Source organism: Lepidothrix coronata, unplaced genomic scaffold, assembly GCF_001604755.1.
Source record: "Lepidothrix coronata isolate B3197 unplaced genomic scaffold, Lepidothrix_coronata-1.0 Scaffold65, whole genome shotgun sequence".
Taxonomy (NCBI): domain Eukaryota; kingdom Metazoa; phylum Chordata; class Aves; order Passeriformes; family Pipridae; genus Lepidothrix; species Lepidothrix coronata.
In genome coordinates this window covers 3,228,520-3,249,930 of record NW_016690245.1, presented here as the reverse complement: position 1 = coordinate 3,249,930, position 21,411 = coordinate 3,228,520, and the positions used below count along the sequence as shown (strand labels likewise).

Here is a 21,411-nt window from a genome sequence, read left to right as displayed (position 1 = left end):
ATTCTTAACCAACAGCTTCACAAAGCTCATACAACAATAAAACTTGCTATTAAATCCACAGAAATTTTGGGGAAGCAGATCAGGAATTTGGACAGTATGCAAAAACTTCATCTCTACTGTAAGAAATGCCTTTGGAGCCCTTAGTGATCATAGATAATAATGGTCTTGTCATGTTACCATATAGACAAGACAGCTTCTCTGGCATAATGTCCCAAAAATGACAGTCACTCAGAAGACCAAATGATGGTCCTAAAGGTGTACTACTGATTCAAAGAACTATCATTAGCTGCAGTAATTCTTATGTATGGGAATTATGTTATATATAGCAATTTCAAGATATTAGAATTTATATGGTATAAAAAATATACCTGCTGCTAAAACAGTAATAAAATATAGACTAGGTTCCTGTCTTTAAAAAAGGGTAAATACAATTAGTTCATTGGGGTACACAGCACTGCCTACCAAAGGGAATGGCCGAGGTCACACAATTTACTGCTACCGACATCTCAAAGGACACAAGTGATGCAACACACACATGAAAATAATGATAGTGGACAAAATAGTAATAGAAGACTATATTTTGGGCAGTCAATTAGGAACAGACAAATGAAACTATTACTCTCAGAAAATCTCTCATATTCCTACAGCCTTTATATTAGACCACTGAAAGGGCTGGCAATATCTGATGTTTCTCGAGATTACAATTGCTGTTCCCTAATTGGCTTTTTGGGGTTCTTCTAGAGTGTGTGAAGTATCATTCAGGAAGACATGAGTCTGTGCAAAGCTAATTTATAAACCCATAATGGAAAAAAAGAAACTGCTTTATTCCAAAATTCAGCTTTTGGTAGGCACTGTCTTGCTATATAAAGCAAGATAACCTAATGAAAGATACCTTCTTGTTGGCACTCTGCACTCTGAGGTATGCATTTCCTCACACTAATAGCCTCATTAAAATCTGGAGGCCAGAAAAGTTTGTAGATCTTCTCCATTCCAGCCTTTCACTTGGTTTTACCTAGAAAATGCAATTGTCCATTTTCTTCTTTCTTTCATTGACAGTTCCTGTAATTAAAATAAGACCTGGGGAACAGGGTGCTGGATAGAGAGGAAGAATGTTAATATAAAACTCCTGAGAAACTTTAGGATGCCTCAGCTGCTCATTAGGCAACATCTACACAGTCACCAGTATGCAGGTGAATAAGGGAGTTATATCTTAGGGACAAACAACAAATAAAGTGTGACAATCTCTAGCTCTCAGATGGAGAAGAGGCCCCTGGGAACTGGCAGCATAGTCCTTGATAGTAAAGTGACTTCAGTGCAAACGTATGGATGCCAGCATATGGTTATGCCATCTGACTCCTTATTATATTTTAAAGGACAGAGGTCTGGTAACAGCATGAGGTTATATTGCTACAGCAGCCCATAGCTTCTCTCCCAGTAAAACTTCTGTCTCCTTCACACACCTATCAGGCTGTGCCTGTCTGATTGACTACAGCAAGTGACTTTGGCAGGGCAGCATACAGGCCTGAGGAGGAAGGGCTATAACATATTAATATAAGAATGTAGTTGATTACAATATAAGCCACTGAAAGTGAGCTGACTATAGCACAAGACTGGAAGAATGTGGCTGTCTGCAGGGTCCCGCCGGGAGAATGCATCTATCTATACCTACGAGCATGGGGCTGACCCCAGGCAGCTGTCATGCAATCAGAGTGGTCTGCTGGGGTTGTCACCTATCAAACCATTGCACTCGATGTTGTTATTGTGGGTTTAAATAGACCTGTTGGCAGCTAACTGGTGTTTCTCTGCAGCAAGAGAGAAGGAGGAAGGAGTCTCACTGGGTTTGTTTAGAAGTTTATGAATCTCCACTTTCACAGAAAGTTTTGTCCTTCAACTGGCAAATGCCATTTGGCTCTTGTACTCAAGGGAATGATTCTGTTATTAAGAATCTGATTTATTTTTAATAACACTTCTGCTGTATATATAGGAACACCCTGGACATTATAATCTAAAAAAAACCCTAAGGGTAATTTGTTTTAGAACAAATATACTGTCTGGGATTTTTTGAATAGTGAACAGCAATCAAATGAGGTGCATTTTCTTTATCTGATGTCTTGTAAGACCCTACTAAAGTATGTGGCAGGGGTTGTTTTCTTCTTCAGATATACACAAGCAACAGTTAAATAATAAAGCATTACAAAAAACAGATCTAAATAAATCCTTAATAAAGGACAACCAGTCCCGCAATCAGACCCACCAGGCCCATTCTGCCTGAAAGCCAAAGAGTCCACCTGCTCTGAGCTGCCTGCTATATTTATATATGCATCAGACTGGGATTTGCCAGTTACTCTCTGCCAGTGAACAGAGCTCAGCCATGCATGGTCTCAGAGAGGATGCTTAGGATAACTTCACATGGAGCTGTGGCCGTCCTCTCCAGCTGATGCAGCATGCCTTCCCTTGCCCAGCTCCCCTTCAGAACAATGGGCCCTTTCAGGCACTTGTCTTCTCCTTGGTGGAACAGCCCTCTGACTTTCAGCTTTCACCTTCCCTTTACAGATCTCCTGCTCCGGAGGTTTCACAGGCAAGCATTATTAGCTAGTCTCACCTCTCTTTCTTCAATATTGGTACATTGGAATCCATCTAAACACCCTCAGTCGGAGCTTTTGATATCACTCTCCATATACATGGATCAAGTAGTCTGAGCTTTTTCCTCTTCAGCTATACGAGCTATTAGTATGTGAATGTTTTGTTCCTTTCTTCCCCTAAGAAAGAAAGCTTAAAATGTTATTTGCTTTGGATTCTGAGAAGTACAAACTCTACCACATGGCAGACACATGTGAATCCATATGCTAGCATGTCTGTAAAGCTGAGAGAGATTAAAGCCTGAAGCTTCTATTAAATGCTCTCCTTTTTTTCTTGCATTCAACATTTTTAGATCAAGCTCTAAATGTTCACCGACTCATGAATATTTTTGAGCCAGCTCTGTTCACTATGATAAATCATACTGCTTGTGTGTTGGTTTAGTGACAGATAGTTACCTGAAAGCTTTTAATGTAAAATGGTTTATGGCCATCTGAGGGGAAAAAAAAAACCTCTCATCTTTGCCTGACTGCTGGAACAGTATGACAGAGGAAACACACTGTATTCAAGCTCCACAGCATGCCAACTTTCTTTCTTTCTTCTAGAAATGGACAGGACTGAAAGGAAAATGACTGCTGGCATATTGTGAAAGTACTTCCAAGTTTGTACAAGCTTCAGTGATAGATGCAAACACAGACAAAACCCTTTATAGGCAACGAAAAGTTTTGCAAAGAAAGTTGAGAAACATCCTATGAAAGAAACAGAACTATCATGGTTAGTGCTTCCAATAAAAAGAAACAGACCCTCTCTAGGCTTATGTTCCAGATTTATAGATATTAAACAATGTTATTCACAGTGTAAAAGTCACGTCATATTTGAAGCAATGCAAAAAAAAATATTTTCTTCTTTTACAGATCTTTTACAAGGATTGTCTTGTCTCCTTGAAAGTCAGCTAACTTGAATCACTTCACATTACCATGGTGCACGAGCACACAAACAGGGAGTTGGGTGGCAAGGTATATCCAGCATGAACTGTTCTGTGATAACAGCTTGAACGTACACTTCCACATGCTGTAAATGCATGACAGTCTCATTTAGCTGATCCCTATTGGCCATCAAATTCAACCCTCAAGTTAGAGATCCCTCTGGGATGGGGAAACAGTTGTCTTCTATTCAGGTGAAGATTGAGAAGGAAACTACGCATAGACAGCAAGGAGTTGTTATCCTTCCTCATGAAGTTGACCGAGCAGCAGCAACCTTTACTGGAGTCATCATCAGATGTCTCACATTATGCACCACACTAGCCCTGTGCAAATGAAAACAGAGATGGGGCTTGCAGTTCTTCCCCTGCCAATCCTTTTTTCCTAAATCAGTCCTAAATACGAATGAGCACTTTGGAAAATAGAGGTTCATTCAGCGCTGGAGAAATATGAAATTTCATTCCTTTGGAACAGAAATGTAAGAAATGGAAAAAATATTCTCCCACTGATGGATGCATAATACAGGATTCTGTAGTTAGGCTAAAAAACTATGTTTCTTTTCTTGATTAGAAGTAAATCACATCAGACCACTAAGGCGGGGAGGTTGGAGCTAGATGATCTTCCAACCCAAACCATTCTATGAATCTATGATAGTTATATTATCATTATTAACACAGCATCACTCTCTCAATATTTCAGCTCTGGGTTCTGTGTAAGACCTGATAAAGATTTCTTGCAGGGTGTAAACAAATTTCACTGTCTATTTTAATGATCAAAGTCAGCAAATGAAGACTTCCTTTTCCAAAGGAATCTATGTGAATAAACCACCAATATCCTACTGATTTTCAGTAGGCTCTGGACATTAACTTCCTATAGATGTCTTTGAAAATATTAGCCTGAAGAGCTCAGCCAAGAGCAAAATTTTGCTCAGTAAATCCAGAGAACACCGCTAACATCAGTTGAACATAGTTGAGTGGGAAGGATGAAGGGTAATTACAGTCCCAGCTGCCAAATTCACCTCTGTTGCAAGTAATCATGATTTGCACTGGAATTAGGAGATGGGGAGACACAAACACTCTGAAAATCAAGCCACTTTTATTAAATGGTAAAACATGGACACAAGCACTTCATCTGTATTTGAAAATCTTCACCTCAATGACTGGGGAAGGTCAAAAAATAAATCTGAATGACACCAAGATCATCATGATGCCCCATGAGGAGACTATGCCTCCCCTTTTATTAAAAATAATATAAAGTACTTCGGTCCCTACCCAGATTAGTACTTGTACATCTCTTATAATTAGATAATGCTAAAAATGAACTCCCTATAAATACCATGATTTTTTTACATAGAGTTATATGTATTCATAGTAAAAGTACTGTTATGATACAATTATTACACTATTATACCACTGTTCTTTATTAAGTTATCCAGTTGCTATTCTTTTATATGTATCTGATAAACCATTGTATTATTAAGTGGTTATTTACAGTGTAAGAGCAGAGTAGACCAGGAATCTACCACCACCTGTAGCTCTCAGGGAACCTCTGCAAGCACAAAAGAAGACCCATGTCTCTGCAGCTGCACCACTTCATTTCCAACTTCCAGCCCTCTGTAAATGTCCAGTGTTTTCTACGAAGGCACCCTCCCAAAGCCCTGTTGATTGGCACTCCAAGCAAGTTCTCAAGCCAGCCCTACAACAGCCGCTACACACACTTGCTGTTCTAATTTAGAGGAAACTCCATCCCAGAGTGTTCATTATAGTAAATAGGGAGACAAGATACTTAAGGCAAAAAATAGAGCTCCATTAAGTCACTTACCATTCTTAGCATCAAAAGCCATTTCCATATTATGCCACTAAACATGACCAACAAAACAGAAATGGCAGGTGGAATCAAAGAAATTTCCTAGGGAAAAAGAATCCATCAGTTTCAATGTTTTGCAAAGATTTTGGCTGAGTGGCCCATTAACAAAATGCAACATTTCTCTCACATCATTCTTCACATTTATGAGAAAATTTTCAATAGAGAACATGCTATTGCTTGCAGTGGCCTGAAGCCAGCTATGAAGCACGGAAAGGGGAAGAGAAAGGAGAAGAGGAAGGGGAAGGGAAATGGAAAGGAAAAGGAGAAGGAGAAGGGGAAGGGGAAGGGGAAGCTAAATTGCTTTTCCCTGAATCATCTAATTAAATTGCCTCCTTACAGTAGCTGAGCTAATTGCTCTTACCCTACAATTCCATATTGTCATTTCACTTTTGCAGACTATCTTCTAAGCACGTTTCCTATCAGTTTCCCTGAAGAAACACTCCGCCACTTAATGTACTCTTTCCTTGAAGGAGAGGCAAAGTACCTTGGAGCTTCTCCAGAGTGAGTTTTAAGGATCAGAAATGCAAAATTCAATAGCACTATTCCTTATTCTCAAAGGAAACTATCCTATTCTTGTCCCCTCCAGGAGTCAGGTGAATAATTATGACAAATAGCTAGAAAACTCCACTTCCAGACTCTCTGGGAGACATCTCATTACAGCCACCTCTCGGGCTTTTTTGGACACAGCCATTTATCTAATATCCCAAACTCAGGTAAGTCACAGATTTGAAGCAGGAACTAATTCAGGTAAATTCAGGAGCAAGGTCAGGAAAAGAGGGGAAATATACCAAAGGTCAAATTGGATTATCATGATGGTCCATTGTAGGCTTCAAATATGTAAATGTAGACTGTGTCCTGCAGTAGTCTTTATACAGTGCCATACACTATCTAGCTGCAGAGACCATCAGTATTTTTCAAGTACCCCAAAATTATTATTACCACATGGAAATTAATACAGAGAAGGGGAAAAAAAAGCCCTCTTTATTAACCAATCTGCAAAATTTTCCTTCACTAACTTAAGTGGGAATTCCCTTAAACTGAAGGAGGGTAGGTTCAGACTAGATTTTATGAAGAAATTATTTACTGTGAAGGTGGTGAGACACTGGAACAGGTTGCCCAGAGAGGTTGTGGAGTCTCCATCCTCAGAAGTGTTCAGGACCAGGCTGGCTGGGGTTCTGACTAATCCAATCTAGTGAAAGGTTCCCTGCCCATGGCAGAGGGGTTGGACTAGATGATCTTTAAGGTCCCTTCCAACCCAAACCATTCTATGATTCTACGATTCTATCTGTAATATCAAGCACACAAGGATGGGAAACATTCTTCATCAGTTTTTTCTACAATTCCACACACAGTTATAGTGAACTCAATACATGTGACATAGGGATATACATGGACCTCACAGAGAACCAGCATTACTATTCCCCTTTCATGTACACATTAGAGGCTAGGATTGAAAGCAATCAGTACATCAGTATGAATTAATCTATACTTCCACCACACAGTTTCCTGGCCTTTTATATACAGAGAAAATACACATCTAGTTTATGTCTAAAGTTTCAAGATTATTATTTTCTGACTAAATGTTGTTGTTTGGATTATGTTCAAAAAGGAAGAGACAATCCATTTTGTTTCTATATTCTAACTCAATATAGATGAGTCAGATGATGACTGTTTTCTAGTAACTAAATTCCTTTTGTCTTTCCAGATTTATATAGCACCATACTGACTTTAGGATCATAGTGATTTGTCAAGGACCACTTCTGTTATCAGAATTTAAAGACCAGGCCCAGCAACTGGTTCTCAAGAACAATCTTGGGCACACAGAAAAATTTAGCAAAGAATAGATTAATACATATATAAATCTAAGATTTAGAAGATGGAAATTGCATCAATCATTTCAGAAAAAAAAATAAAAATTTGTCATGTTTATTTGGAAACAAACGTCTAGTAAAATCTACTAGATTCTTCAAAGAAATTAAAGGATATATTTTTCAGTTTGCACCTCCCCCTATCATGAATATCCCCGTCAAAAAGAGCACCGATAAAAAATTGCTGGTTTTCAGCTGGGATAAATTTTGAGTGCTATCTTGCAGGACACGAAATGTTTGGAGAGTGTTTCCATAGAGTTACAGCAGTTGTGTAAGCCTTCAGTAGCCTGCATGGGTGAAATCGGTCAATCTAATTCACAGAATCACATAATCACAGAATATGCCAACTTGAAAGGGACTCACAAGGATCGTCAAGTCTAACTGCTGGCCCTGCACAGGATCAACTCCAAGAGCTGCACTATGTGCCCAGGAGTATCATTCAGATGCTTCTTGAACTCTGCCAGGCTTGATGCTGTGACCCCTTCCCTGGGGAGCCTCTTCCAGAACCCAACCACTCTCTATAATATCCAACCAAAACCTCCCTTGACACAACTTCAGGCCATTCTCTCGGGTCCTGTCACTGGTCACCACAGAGAAGATATCAGTGTCTGTCTCTCCTCTTCCCCTCACAAGGGAGCTGTAGACTGTAATGAGGCTTCCCTTCAGTCTCCTCTTTTCCAGGCTGAACAGATCAAGTGACCTCAGCTGCTCCTCATACAGCTTCCTCTCAAGGCTCTTCACCATCTTTGTTGCCCTCCTTTGGATGTGTCATGGGTTAAGACTGGCCCCCCCTGAGAGTCGGGGGGGCTCAGAGGTAATTGGGTGCCAGGGCAGTGTTCCCTGGAGAGCCAATCACCACTCGTCTTGTTCACTTCTGCTAAAAATCATATATACACAGCCACCAGAAGCTGTGGGCAGTTTCTGTTGGTGTCTGCTGCCTGTAGGTGTAGAAGGCCAGGGGGTGGCTGGGCTCCTTCTTCCCCCCCCTCCGGGGGGAGAGGGGAGCCCTGCGGCCCCCAACTCTGCCAAGGCCAGAGTTAGAGACAGCATTGGAGTGAGTATTTGTGAGGGACGCGACTCACAAACAACTGGTAAGCGGGAGAGAGAGAGAGAGGCAGGCCTTGCGGCCAGGCCTTCTTCTTCTCCCCCACCCTTTGCAGCCAGGCTGCAGAAGGGGGCTGTTTTTCCCTCTCACTGTTTAGTGGGAGTGGTGCAAGGCTCAACATTGAAGCAGAGCCAAGTGGACGTGCTGATAACGAAGCAGCTCGGTGCTAGGGAAAAGAATCCCAGGTGAAATTGGAGAAGAGCCAGAGAGAGAGAGGCTTGGGAGTTGCCCTGCTGAAGTTTGACCGGGGGCAGCCGAAAACTGACTTGGAGGACGCGTACGTTGATAAGCTACACTACAGCAGCCTACAGAACTGAGATATGAGACCAAGAGTGAGAGATCACAAAGCAGAAATGACACAGGACCGAGGAGAAAGGACTCAGAGCTACCTTCTTGGACTTCGTGAGGAAGGAAGGACTTCCACAAACAGCTGGAGCTTGGTGAGGGGGGAGCGTTCGGGTCCCCGAACACTCCCATGAGAGAGAGACTGGTTACCTATCAGCCTTGAAAGGCTTTTCCTGGACTAAAGTTAAAAGGAGAAGCTTTGAAGGGACTGATAGAAGTGTAATATATATATATATATATATATATAGTTGCTTTTAGTTTGTACAGTATATTTATTTGTGTAAATAAATGTAAATACTTCCCCCTTCCCCTATAGAAGCCTCTGGCCTGAAAGTTTTCTCTTCGGGGTTGAGATAAATTGTGGAAAGGGGTGGGGGAAGCCTGGAAATTGGATTTTAGATTTCTAATGTGGCTCAAACTGCCACAGAATGCTCTCTAATAGCTCGATATCTTTCTTACATTGTAGTGCCCAAAACTGCACACAATATTCAAGGTGAGGCTGCCCCAGTGCAGAGCAGGGAGGGACAACTCCCTCCCTCGACCAGCTGGTGATGCTTTACCTGATGCCCCCCAGGACATGGTTGGCCCTCCTGGCTGCCAGGGCACTGCTGACTCATATTTAACGCATCATTGATCAGGACCCCCAGGTCCCTTTTCCCAGCACTGCTTTCCAGCATCTCATTCCCTAGTCTGTACGTACATCCAGAGTTGCCCCATCCCAGGTGCAGAATCTGGCACTTTCCCTTGTTGAATGTCCTATGGTTGGTGATTGTCCAGTCCTCTAATTTGTCGAGGTCTCTCTGCAGGGCCTCCCTGTCTTCAAGGGAGTCAACAGCTCCTCCCAGTTTAGGGTCATCTGCAAACTTGCTTAGTATCCCTTCCAGTCCTGCATTCACTTATTAAGATGCTGAAGAGCACAGGGCCTAAGATGGAGCCCTGTGGAACCCCACTAGTGACAGGTCTCCGGTCTGATGTCACCCCCTTCACTGTTACCCTCAGTTGCTCACCCACCACATGATGTGTCCAGAAGGATCCTGTGAGAGACAGTATCAAAAGCTTTACTGAAATCAAAAAAGATGACATCAACTGGCTTCCCTTGATGAGCTAGGTGGGTTACCGTGTCATAAAAGAAAATCAGGTTTGATAAGTAGAACTTTCCTCTCATGAAGCCGCCTTGGCTGTGACCAATGACTGTGTTGTTGTTCAGATGTTTTCCAGTACCTCCCAGAATAATCTCCATAACTTTACCGGGCATTGAGACTGACAGGTCTGCGGTTTCTGGGGTCCTTCTTCTTGCCCTTCTTGAAAATTGGGACAACATTCACCAGCTTCCAGTCAGCAGGGACCTCTCTGGATTCCCAAAACCGCTCAAAAATCATCACGAGGGGTTGTGTGATGGCATCAGTTAGCTCTTTGAAGATTCTGGGATGAATCCCATCAGACTCAATAGATTTGTAGGGATCCAGCTGGAGCAGCAGATTCCACACAATTTCAGGGTTGACTGGGAGCTGATCATTCTTGCAGTCATGGTCCTCCAACTCAGGGCACTGAGATCCCCTTGGTCCATCATGTGTGTTGAAGACAGAAGCAAAGAAAGCATTAAACACCTCTGCCTTGTCTCTGTCCCTCTTTGTGAAGTGACCATCTCATCCTGTAATGGGCCAATGGTATTTCTATACCACCTATTGCCATTAATATATTTGAAGAAATTCTTTTTATTATCCCCCACATCTCTGGCCATCTTCAACTCCAATTGAGTTTTGGCCACATGAATTTTCTTCCTACAACAGCAAGCAGAATCTCTGTATTCTTCCCACATCACTTGACCTTGCTTCCACTGGGCATATACCTTCCTTTTTCTCCTTATATCCAGGAGAAGATCCCTGCTAAGCCAAGTTGGCCTTCTGCCTCCCCTTCTTGACCTCCATCACTTGGGAACTGCCTGCTCCTGTGCCCTTAGGAGGCGATATTTGACAAGTGACCAGCACTGATGGACCTCAACACCTGCAAAAACATTTTTCCAAGGGACCTTACTTATTAACTCCCTGAGCAGCCTGAAGTCTGCTCTCCTCATGTCCAGAGCTAAGGTTTTGCTGGCACTTTTTCTCCTGTCAACAGAGATTTTAAACTTCGTGATTGCTGTGGCCAAGACAGGCACCAATCTCCACTTCACTCGTGAAAACCACTCTGTTGACAAGCAGCAGATCAAGGAGGGTATCTTTCTAAGCTGGCTCCCTTAAATATGTCTTGCTAATAATTGTTCAGAGTAGTTTTCTTTCTACCAATGGAGTGTGCAGATGTGTCACATCCTGTTCTGATGTGACTAGCCGAGTACAAACACTTGCCATGAAATTCATCCATGGCTGTAGTGACTGTAAATCTGATTACAGAAAAATGGCAGTTGCACTTCTGAAATTCAAGCAAACAATGCCAGGGGAGTGCTTCATGAAATCTTTCCCTCCACATCAGGACAAAGTCATTCATGAAGTACAAAGAACAGGTGTGCATGTGAGCTAAGTTGTCTCTATTGTTTTATAACAAGCCCTCTCATTTTTTTGTACTTTAGCCCTGTGTCCATTAAATGCAATTTAGTGGGATCATCAGAGCTTGAAAGGGCAGATCAAACAGCACTGAGAATCCCAGCTGTGCAGGCCCCAATTCAGAGTGAACATTAACCTCAGCATTCAGCACTAATTTATTCTACTTGAGACAGGAAGATGGTCTATTTCTGTCTTGCATGTTGGCGCCATTGGTTTTTTCAATTCCTGAAACAAACTCACATACATACATATATATATTTGTGTGTGTGTGAATGAGATAAACTACAGCAATTTTTACATGCATATGTGTATACACAAATACATGTGGCACAGACAATTATATATCTCTCTCGCAATTAATTTTAGATATGCTCAGGGCTGAACTAATGTCTCAGAAGCCCTTTCAGAGGAGCAGTCTATTTCTGCTCTGTGGTACTGTGGCTTTAACCTGATGGCTTAGGCTGAGGATTGTGCTGAAGGCATTTGGCACTGTTTTTTAGGCAAAAGATGCTGATTTGTAGTTTAAAGGTAAACAGCAAAACAGGGTTGAGTTGGGTTTTTTCTTTCCTTTTTAGTCCAGTTAGCTAAAATCTCTCCAGCAGTGCCTGAAGACAAGAGAAGTGCACAGAGTGATTTGTCTTCCAGGCAGAGAGGCTGCACCTCAGCTGATATAACTGATAAATCTCTCCATTTTGCAGTATATTTTTTCCTGACACTTTTTTTAACTATATGAGATGTATAGTGGCACAGTCCTCACAAGCTAGTTGAGAAACAAAACCTGCAATTGTCCTTCAAGTAAAGCAAGACAACAGTGAGGGACTTAGTGTCCATGAGGATCAGTGCGCAGATTGTTAAATGACGGTCTAGAGAGGCAATTGCTATGTTAACTACTAGTTACATGGCTATTATTTAAACAGTAACATTTCTATTGCTACATTAAGTGCTGGAGACACCCAGGGAAAGGTTAACTCTAAAAGGCAAGTCACAGGAGAATTGCAATTAACGACCAAAGTACAGAAATAACATGGGTTTTTCTCTTTCTCTCTTTCTTCTCTTTGCTCTGTATCACACTGTGTGACATAAAACATTTTGCTTGTTTTGATTTTTCCTAAGTACTGAAATATATTTTGGATCAGTGAGGTGAGGCTGAGAAACCTTTGAAAGGCACATGAGACCCTAAGCCCAAGAGTCCAGCACTTGCACCTCTCAGGATCAGAGTTTCCTTCAACAGATTGCTAACTTGGAAATTTAGCAGACACATTTCTGCATTTATTTCCTTCTCAGCCTTAATAAGAAAAAAACCAGTACTGTGTAGGTAACATGTAATCAAATGTTTCACTTGTTAGATTAAGTGTATGGTGATTTTTTTCAGAAGTGAAAGAAAGCTGAAGCAAACTCTGTCTGCATTGCACAATCCCTCAGGTACACAGACAGTAGCTAGCTTGTCTTGGAGAATGCCAGAAGGATTAAAAGACTATATCAAAAACAAAACAAAAAAAAAGAATAAATAAATGGAGTTACTCTGATTAAGGAAAGCAGCAGTTGCCTGTGTGTTTGTTTAAATTTTCAGAGGCACATTAAAAGCCTAATTACTTTTTAGTTAAGGACTCAGATTCTACTGAGAATGAGAACTATGAAGAGACAAAATTAATTAATGCAAGATATTCAGAGTCCCGGAGCACAAAAACCTCTTCAATATCCATTTCCCTTAGACACATTTAAGTTAGTGAGACGTACATCCAGTAATATCAGACTGATGTCTTCTGCTCAAGTATTGCAACACTGCTTCTTTCTTCCATTCTTCCTTAACTTCAAAAATAGATCCAGTTTTTAATTTTGACCTGCATATAACTATTCACAAAATAGAAAGTGAACAGATCCTGGGATCTGGACATTTGCAGACAGCACCTATCACAGCTACAGAAAGATATAAACAGCCTTCAGTCTAGAGGTCAACAGTTTCAGACCCTTCTAAGCTCATTAGCAGTCTAAGTCCCATAGAAAAGCTCCACTTTGAAAAGCAAGTAATAAGAATCTGAGCTTCACCAAAAAGGGAGAATTAGGCTCCTGTGTCACTACTAGAAATCAGGTATAGTTGAATGAATTGCTTAAGCTTTGTCATTTTTCAGAAATGTGTGCCTGCAGTCACAAACCCTATTGGAAAGTAATACTGGGTGCTTATTATGAGCCTTCAGACACCTTCCTGCTTTTTAGAATAGAGACCTATGGCCTCAAAATATTTAAACCTCACCTACTGGTAGGCTATATCTGAGTTAAGTTGGTGCTGCTTTGTGAGAGAGCCATTTGCTTTCCATTCTATCAGAAATGCTCAGAAGCTGCTCCAGTTACTGCTTGGCCGTAACACACTGTGAACCAAAATCACAACCAACAGTCAACATGAATGAGTGACTGAGACACTACATTGCCTTGCCTATTGCCTTCTCCCTTTGGACAAGCACCCCTTTGATGTTATCTCAACAACACCAAGGAAGAAGAATGTAGGTGCCTCACAGCAGCTCATCATTTCAGAATTACATTTATGCTGAGCCAGATCCTCCAGCTTTCATGTGAGTTTGTGCTGACAGTGCAGAGAAAAGCAGCTGCACAATAATGGAGACTCCTGCCCTACATTTCTATTTCTATCTAGCCCACGGGAACCATAAGAGGATGACCACATCAATCATAAACAATCCAAATGTGTTTTGATGCATACTTCGAAGTTGGATGAATGTTCCATTAAAAACGTTGTGCCTATTTGTTAAAATAGAAATCATGAATGCATTTACTTTGTGCTTTGTGAATATTCAGTAGTTATGTTGTGCTTGTTAAAATGTTCAAAGGACACACGTGCATTAAAACATTTGTGCTAGTGTTGATGGAGGTAACATTCTCACTGCCATCTTGACATCTCTTCATCAAAATTTCATTTACCCAAATCGGGGGACAGAGACAATGGTATATGTGCTTCTTAATCACTCAAATACAAAACATAAAGCCTGAGGTAAAAAGATCACAAAAGCTAAAGATATTACATACATTGTTAAACAAAGGAAAGCAATAAGAGAATTACCAAATATTCATTGGTCAAATATGAAAAAATATTCCCTGGAGCTAGTTGATACTTTAGCATTCCCAGTTCATCATGGTCATAAGACCTTGGAAATATATCTTCACTCTTTCTGTTTGCAATGGATACCAAAAGCAGTAACATACAGTGAGGATCAGTCTCAGTCTTAAGCAGATTTTTTGTCCAAAATGGGCAAGTGAGGTGAATAACAGGATGGAGCCAATGTAGATGCATTCGGTAGATGCTCACAATCAATCATGTCTCAGAGACATGTCCCCAAGACTGTGGAGATGTGTTCTACAGGATGACTCTTCCCAGCTCTGTTTGATGTTGTAAATGGTCACAGGCCAGGAAGTGGAAAGCGCTCACACCTGGCATAGTATGCCATGGGTAATTGACAATTAGGGGCAAACAGAGCCGGGATAGAAAGCTTCTCCAGCCTCTCTTCCTGTGGTAAATCAATGCCTAGGTAAGCCACAGAGAAACTAAGCTATTTGTCCTGGTAGTCCCACTACAAAGCCAGGAAACTCCAGGCTTCACAGCTCTCAAAATACTGTGCTTTCCATTAGAGTATATTTTTTCCAAGTGCTCTCTTAAGTTAATGCCACACCAAAAACTTATTGTCATCTATTAAAGGGTCACACAGTTCTAGTAGTATCTTTCCATCCCATCCACCTTTCCATCAGGAAAATAAAATCTTTTTTTAAAAACTATATTTCTCTGTGCCTTTGAATACATAATCTCTAACAACTCTGATAGGGAAGCCCAGTTTGAAGGCTACAGAACTCAGCAATAGACTTGCATAAGTCATGAGCCACGCATTCATTGTTGCTGGCCCCTGTTTCATCACTGACTTATGCAGAGGTGTACATAAGCTACACTCACTCCTGAGGAACTTGTCCAATTGTCATTGGAATCAGCAAGAAGCCTTAAAGGACTAGGCAAGGGCAAGTCTGAGAATGTAGTTTTTGCTAAAGAAAGAAAATTAACATGGCAAACTGACATCCAAATACAATATGAACCATGTAGCATTTTATTTCCTAAGTTGCACGTTTCATGCTGCCTACCAGCTTTTAAAGGTCAAACATGTAAACTTAAGAAGGTGTGTGAGTGTATACTAGTTGCAAAGCACTTTTTTTTTCAACTCTATGAAGCAATAACCCATGAAATATAGTTGATATCTCACAGGCACATTTCTCCATGCCTGCAAACATTTAAAATTGCACTTGTGGTACATAAAAGATTTATAATGATCTCACCAAAAATATAAATTTTATCCCACATAGGACAAAAAGACCTAGAAGCAGAAGCAGTGAACAGCTGAACATGAGCACAGTGTCATAAATTCATAACACTTACAGCTTTTTAACAACCAGTCATAAATGTGACTGATTTCAATTTAATTTATAAGACTTTGTGATAGAACCAGGAATGCCTCCTAAAAACTGAGTTTTAAAACACAGTGAGCACAATTATGGCCTTACTAGGATATTGGTTGAGGCAAATGGGATTAGGATGGGCACCTGGAAGGTCCGTGAATCATGCTGCACGTACAGGGGCAGACAACTGGAGTTGAGTGGGCTCCATCAAACTGTAGTGAAGATTCTACTACCACTCCAAGTCAACAGCACATCCCTTCCCAGCACAAACTACCAACAAGGGACATGTTAACACAACTTGCCATCACCAAACCTAGCATTTCTTGTATGGGTACAGGTGGGCAAGAGATGGCCAAGCCATCCATTATGGTACTGCTGTGACTATTTCTCATGCAGGTGAATATCAGATTCACCTCGTCTCCATTACTGCATCACATCCCACATACATTCACATGACTCACACATATTTAAGCAGCTTGGCTGAACTGGAATTTTTTCAGGCAGTTATTTTCAATCCATTATCTATGGTAAAAAAAAAATCTGAATTTCAGCTACATGAATCACACAAAATCTCTAAGATGAGCCCTGATATCTGGCAAGTCACCAGAACTGTTTTATTTTCTTGGACATAGAGACTGAACTTTCTTTTGGGTCTGGAAAGAGGAAAATTCTTGAAATACCCTGGGGAGCCAGAGTTTGCCTCAGAGCTCTCTCTTTCTGCACCTGTCAGAAATTTGATTTATTTATTTTTTCTCTACTGTACATATTGGAAGCTTGGAAACCTAACAAACAAACAACTTGTATATTTTTTCTGTAACTTCATCAAGAAAAAAACAGAAGGAAGAAAACATGTTTTACTACCTAAGCCTTTTGCTTCCAGTTTTATCTTACATTGCACTTGTTCTTACATGTGGAAGATAACAAACAGTACCTTGTGTTGCCTATGTGTATGAGTTTGAAGGCAAAATATTATGCCACAGTGTGAAGTTGTAATATTGTGCCTATTAAAACATCAAAACTATCTCAATATAGAAAAAGACGTGGTGAGGTCAAGCTGCAGTTGTATCCCTCAAGGTATGAACTAAGGAGGACATTTCAGTCCCAATTATTTTTAAATGTGTGTTGATAATTAAAGCATAACTCTTGTGTTTTTGAGGGATAATGTGTTTGCTAATAGTTGATGGCTACACCATCTGAAAGGACAAAAAGTTTTTATTTTATTTACATTTTTAAAAAATTTTAAAGCATTTAGATTTTCTTAACAAGGAAATAATTGATCGGTTAAGGAGACAAAACTCCTAAGGGCTGACAGATTAATGATATTTATTAGTCATGGGCAGGTATCTTAGTCAAACTAATTGTGGATCATCAGAAAGCAACATGGAGGTCAATGTGAAATGTAATAGTGACCTGAGTTTCTTGTATAAAATTGTAGACATAAATGTAGTCAGTCCTGGATCAAAAAATAATGCTGAATTCACACAACGCTTATAGTAACTCTTAAAGGAGTTTGGAAAACAATAGAGATAATGGTTACATGCCTTGTAATAAAGAATAAGAAAGTGTCTACAAACACCACCAAGAAGTCAACGGTGTCAGCACCGGAGTCTGAGGAGATGATCTGTGCTTTATAGAAGTGCTTAGGGGGAAAAAAGGCAAAGCCAGTTGGCAGGACAGCCCCACGGAGCTTACAGAGCCCTTGGCCTTAGAATAAAGTGGTTAATGTCAAGAGCTCTTCAATCTCTGAAGGGGAGGCCCTCTCTGTACCACAATGAAATCACGGCAGTACCCAAATAATCCAATTGCATCATGAACTGGGATGCAGAGTTACAACAGCCAGAAGTTCCAGTCATGGCCTAAGACACGATGATCTGATTTGTTGCTAAAAGCCCAATCGTCTTTTGCTAAGTCAGCTGTCCTAATAAGAGACATATACCTGTCCTTATATACCTATCTCAGTTGATATTCCTCAGACACTCACAGTTACTAGAAGTATTGTTTCAGGTTCAACGAACAAGATCACCTTCGTCTCTGAGAGAAGCAAGAGAATTAATACGCATTCAAGAATTTCACTAAGAAACAGAGATTTAAAAGTACAGAATAGGATTATTTTGCTTAAAGGAGAAATAACATCGTCACCCAAAACATCTCACCTTTCAAAGAACGTAAAGTGGGCTCACGAAGAAATCCCATTGGAAAACTCACCTATGACCTGTAATTTGATCTTTCACCCAAACAAAATTTGGGCTACAGTGATAGTCCATTTATCTGGTCAAGATACCTTGAGATACATGAATTTGGAAGCTCTTCTAATTTTCTGCAAGTATTTTACAGTTCCTTTTTTACCTCCAGCTAAGACGATAAGAAGAGGCTGAAGCAAGAAGAAATAGACTTGTTTGTGTAGTCAGCACCTGTCTGTGAGCTGTATTCTGCTCTGAGTGTAGCTTCTGTTCCAACAGCAGAGGCACAATTCTTTCATTTTCAGCTTCACTACAAAAATATCAGAAAATTATCCTTTATTGAAAGCAGGACTATAAGACTTTTCTACACTTAGGTTGAGTCTTCCACTCATGGTACCTTGGATACCATTTACCATTGCCTCTTTTAAAATAGAGTGACCTCTAGTAGGAAGAAAGGACAGGTATTTATATCCTAATAGATGCAGGGACAAAATTCACATTTGCACTGGTGCTTCAGCTATTAAGTAAAATTTAATATGAATTCCTCAGAGGCTAAGGAGAGCAAAGAAGGATAACATTTTCTTCTTAAATCAGTAGTTTGGAGAAATAACTGATGAAAACTGAATAAGAAATTTCTATGGTTTTAGTTCTTCATGTCAAAATATAGTTAGTCATATTTGTAGAGTCTTTTCAAAAAATTCTTTTAAATATGACAGTTCCAATACCACAGTTCTGATGTAGGCTCACTTCCATTTGTATTGAGGAGGGAAATATGACCATATTCAGGTAGCCTGTAGCAGAACTTCAGATGTCACAGTATCTAGAACATCTACCTTTAAAGGATTTGGTGAGGCGTCATTACTTACTGCTGTGGCATCCTGGGATGTTCACTCAGTGGGAAACAGGAACCACAGCTGCTAAACTGGACACTAGCTGTTGACAGTCTGAAGAGCACCTCTTATGCCTGTGGTCAAGATTTATTCAAGAAGTTGTGTATGTTCCAGTGTAAAAATAATGTATCCCAGACAGGCTCTGAAACTGTAAATATTAGGGTTATCAGACCTAAACACTAACAAAATCACACCAAAAGAGCAGTTATTCATGTGCATGGTAAAACTTCAGTAGCAAATCCTAAATCTGCCCTGCTATAGTGACTAAAACAGTCTCTCTACTTTTTCAAAATATTATAAAATTGTCATCAATGTTTATCCACCCCATTTAAAACAAGTATTCATCTTAGCACCCCAATTACAGGTAGTAGAACAGCTATGGAGTTGCAAAAGACAAACAGCCATACACAGTTTTCAAATGCTGAAGTGTTACCATTTTCTCCTTTTATTTTTTTGAACGCATAACACTCCTATTTGTGTGATGCAAAACTTAAGCTAAATTAGCTCCCACTTTGCCACCAAAAGGATAACATATGATTTTAAATGATTGTTTGACAGCCTAGGTACAAAACTTCCCAGGTAAGAACTGGGGAAATATTTCAACATTCACTTAACCGTTCCACAGCTCTGCATATTTCAGCTAGAAAATCATACAAACCTTTTGTCATTCAATGCAGAATGTACTTTTAAGCTTCTTCATAATCCTCAAATTCAGTCAGGTACTGTCCATTTACAGGGGAAGGTATAATAGGGGAGGGAGATTTTAAAAAGATAATTTTAATTAAATTAGTTGATTAGAAAATTAATTAATTAATTTTCATTGTTTTCTCTACTATCTCAGTACCTATATGCCTGTTTAAGGGAATATTTATTGTAAAACCTTTGTATCTAAAGATACAAAGATGTATCCCAAACACTAAGCACACCACATCTATTGGTGATCATTAGCCCATATTCTGAGTTTGCTTGATCTTCTTGAGCTTTTTCCAGTCCTTTTTCATTGTATTTGGAGACAAAATGGGTTGTTACATGACGATATGCCAAACTATCTTTTTTTCCATGAGACATGAGGCACTAGATAACTGGAAGTACTGAAGACTCCAGGGTCCAGACCCTTCTTGATCTGAAACATGACCTGGTCCATATGAGGAAGCATGGACCAGCACCTCAGCCTGGGAAGAATTAGAGACACTGAAGGTCGTGGTGATGAAATTCATGGGATGTTGTTTCTGGTCCTGGCTCTCCTACTGGCTTACCTTACAGTCAACAAAACCAGAAAAGGAAGTTAAAATGTTGCACCCTCTGCACAGAACCAGGAGTTCTGTGACCATGAAGGAAGCAAAAAGAGCTAGAAATAATTACTATAGCATCTATACCCTGGAGAAACAGCTTGTCTCATATTGCTCCTGGATACCATGGGGGTTTCTAAAAGACAGCCAGTACAGGGGAAGCCACCAACCCCCTCACAGTCTGACCAAAGAGCACACATGGCTCTGAAGTGACAACAGAGCGTATGCATGTAACTTTGCTCTTGACCACATTACCAGTTTTCTCCTTTTCAATCTCCAAGAACTCCTTCCTTCCCTCCTTCCTTCCTTCCCTCCATCCCTCCTTCCCTCCTTCCACCCTTCCTCCTTCCCTTCTCCTCAACATGCCACAGTAGGAAGATGTTTCAAAACTGCAAGGAGAACTGTCGGTGGGAATGAACCACGGCTGCAAAGGTAAGGGTTTCCATTTTTCTTGTTTAACCATATAATCACAAATAGGAGAAAAGACATGTATTAGACATGCCAGGGATTTTGTTGTTCCACAAATGCTTTTCTTCACCTTCCCACATGCACAGTAGGCATCCAACTACATTTTACTTATCTATCCTTCAGCTCGTGAGGAACAGTAAACCAGTTCTACTGTTCTGAAAATGAATCGGTAAACCTACTAGCATTAGACAGACCTTGGCAAATGTAGACCAGAAACAATAAAAGTCCATACAATTTGCTGCTGGTTTGATAAAACATATTCACATTGAAGAAATGTTACTTTTCTTTTATCAGCTCCACTCACTTTATTACACAATCCTCTGTGCCATTAAATCCACCAACTTTCTGGACCATAGCCTCTACAGTTAGCTTCCCTTGGTTAATTAATATCTTCCAGACAACATTCACTTTATGTCATCCATAAAAGTCTGGACTTATTTACCTTGCAAAAAGTTAGATTTTATCAGCTGTATATGCTTCATTTAGTTAATTAAGAAGTAACTAGCAACAGCCTTGGCTTATCTTGATTTTTGAGAACTTAGTCTGGGTCAATTTCCAGTGCTTTAACATGTCAGTTTAGCATGATTTTTTCCTGTACATTTTCCCACAGCTAAAACAATGGCTAACAATTATGCACTATTATTCATTTCTATTCTGGTCATGCCTGAAAGTTCATACTAGACTGTGCATCTGGTATGTCTTCCAATACCATGACAAGAAAAAGTCCATGCTTCCCAGAAGCTCACAATACAAGAAACCGAAAAAAAGGGTAAATAAAAGTTATTTTATTAAAAAAACAGTTGACTGATAAGGTGACCTACCCATAATAACATTTGGAGCCATAGCAGATGAGGGCC

The 21,411-nt window shown here is 40.2% G+C and overlaps 1 long non-coding RNA gene across 1 annotated transcript; it reads left to right on the top strand.

Moving 5' to 3' along the window:
- Positions 1–8,226: 8,226 nt before the first annotated feature.
- On the top strand, positions 8,227–18,862 carry LOC108498855. The gene is made up of 3 exons (XR_001875330.1): positions 8,227–8,345; positions 8,698–8,849; positions 18,851–18,862. It is a non-coding gene; the product is annotated as an uncharacterized LOC108498855 (long non-coding RNA).
- Positions 18,863–21,411: the final 2,549 nt, after the last annotated feature.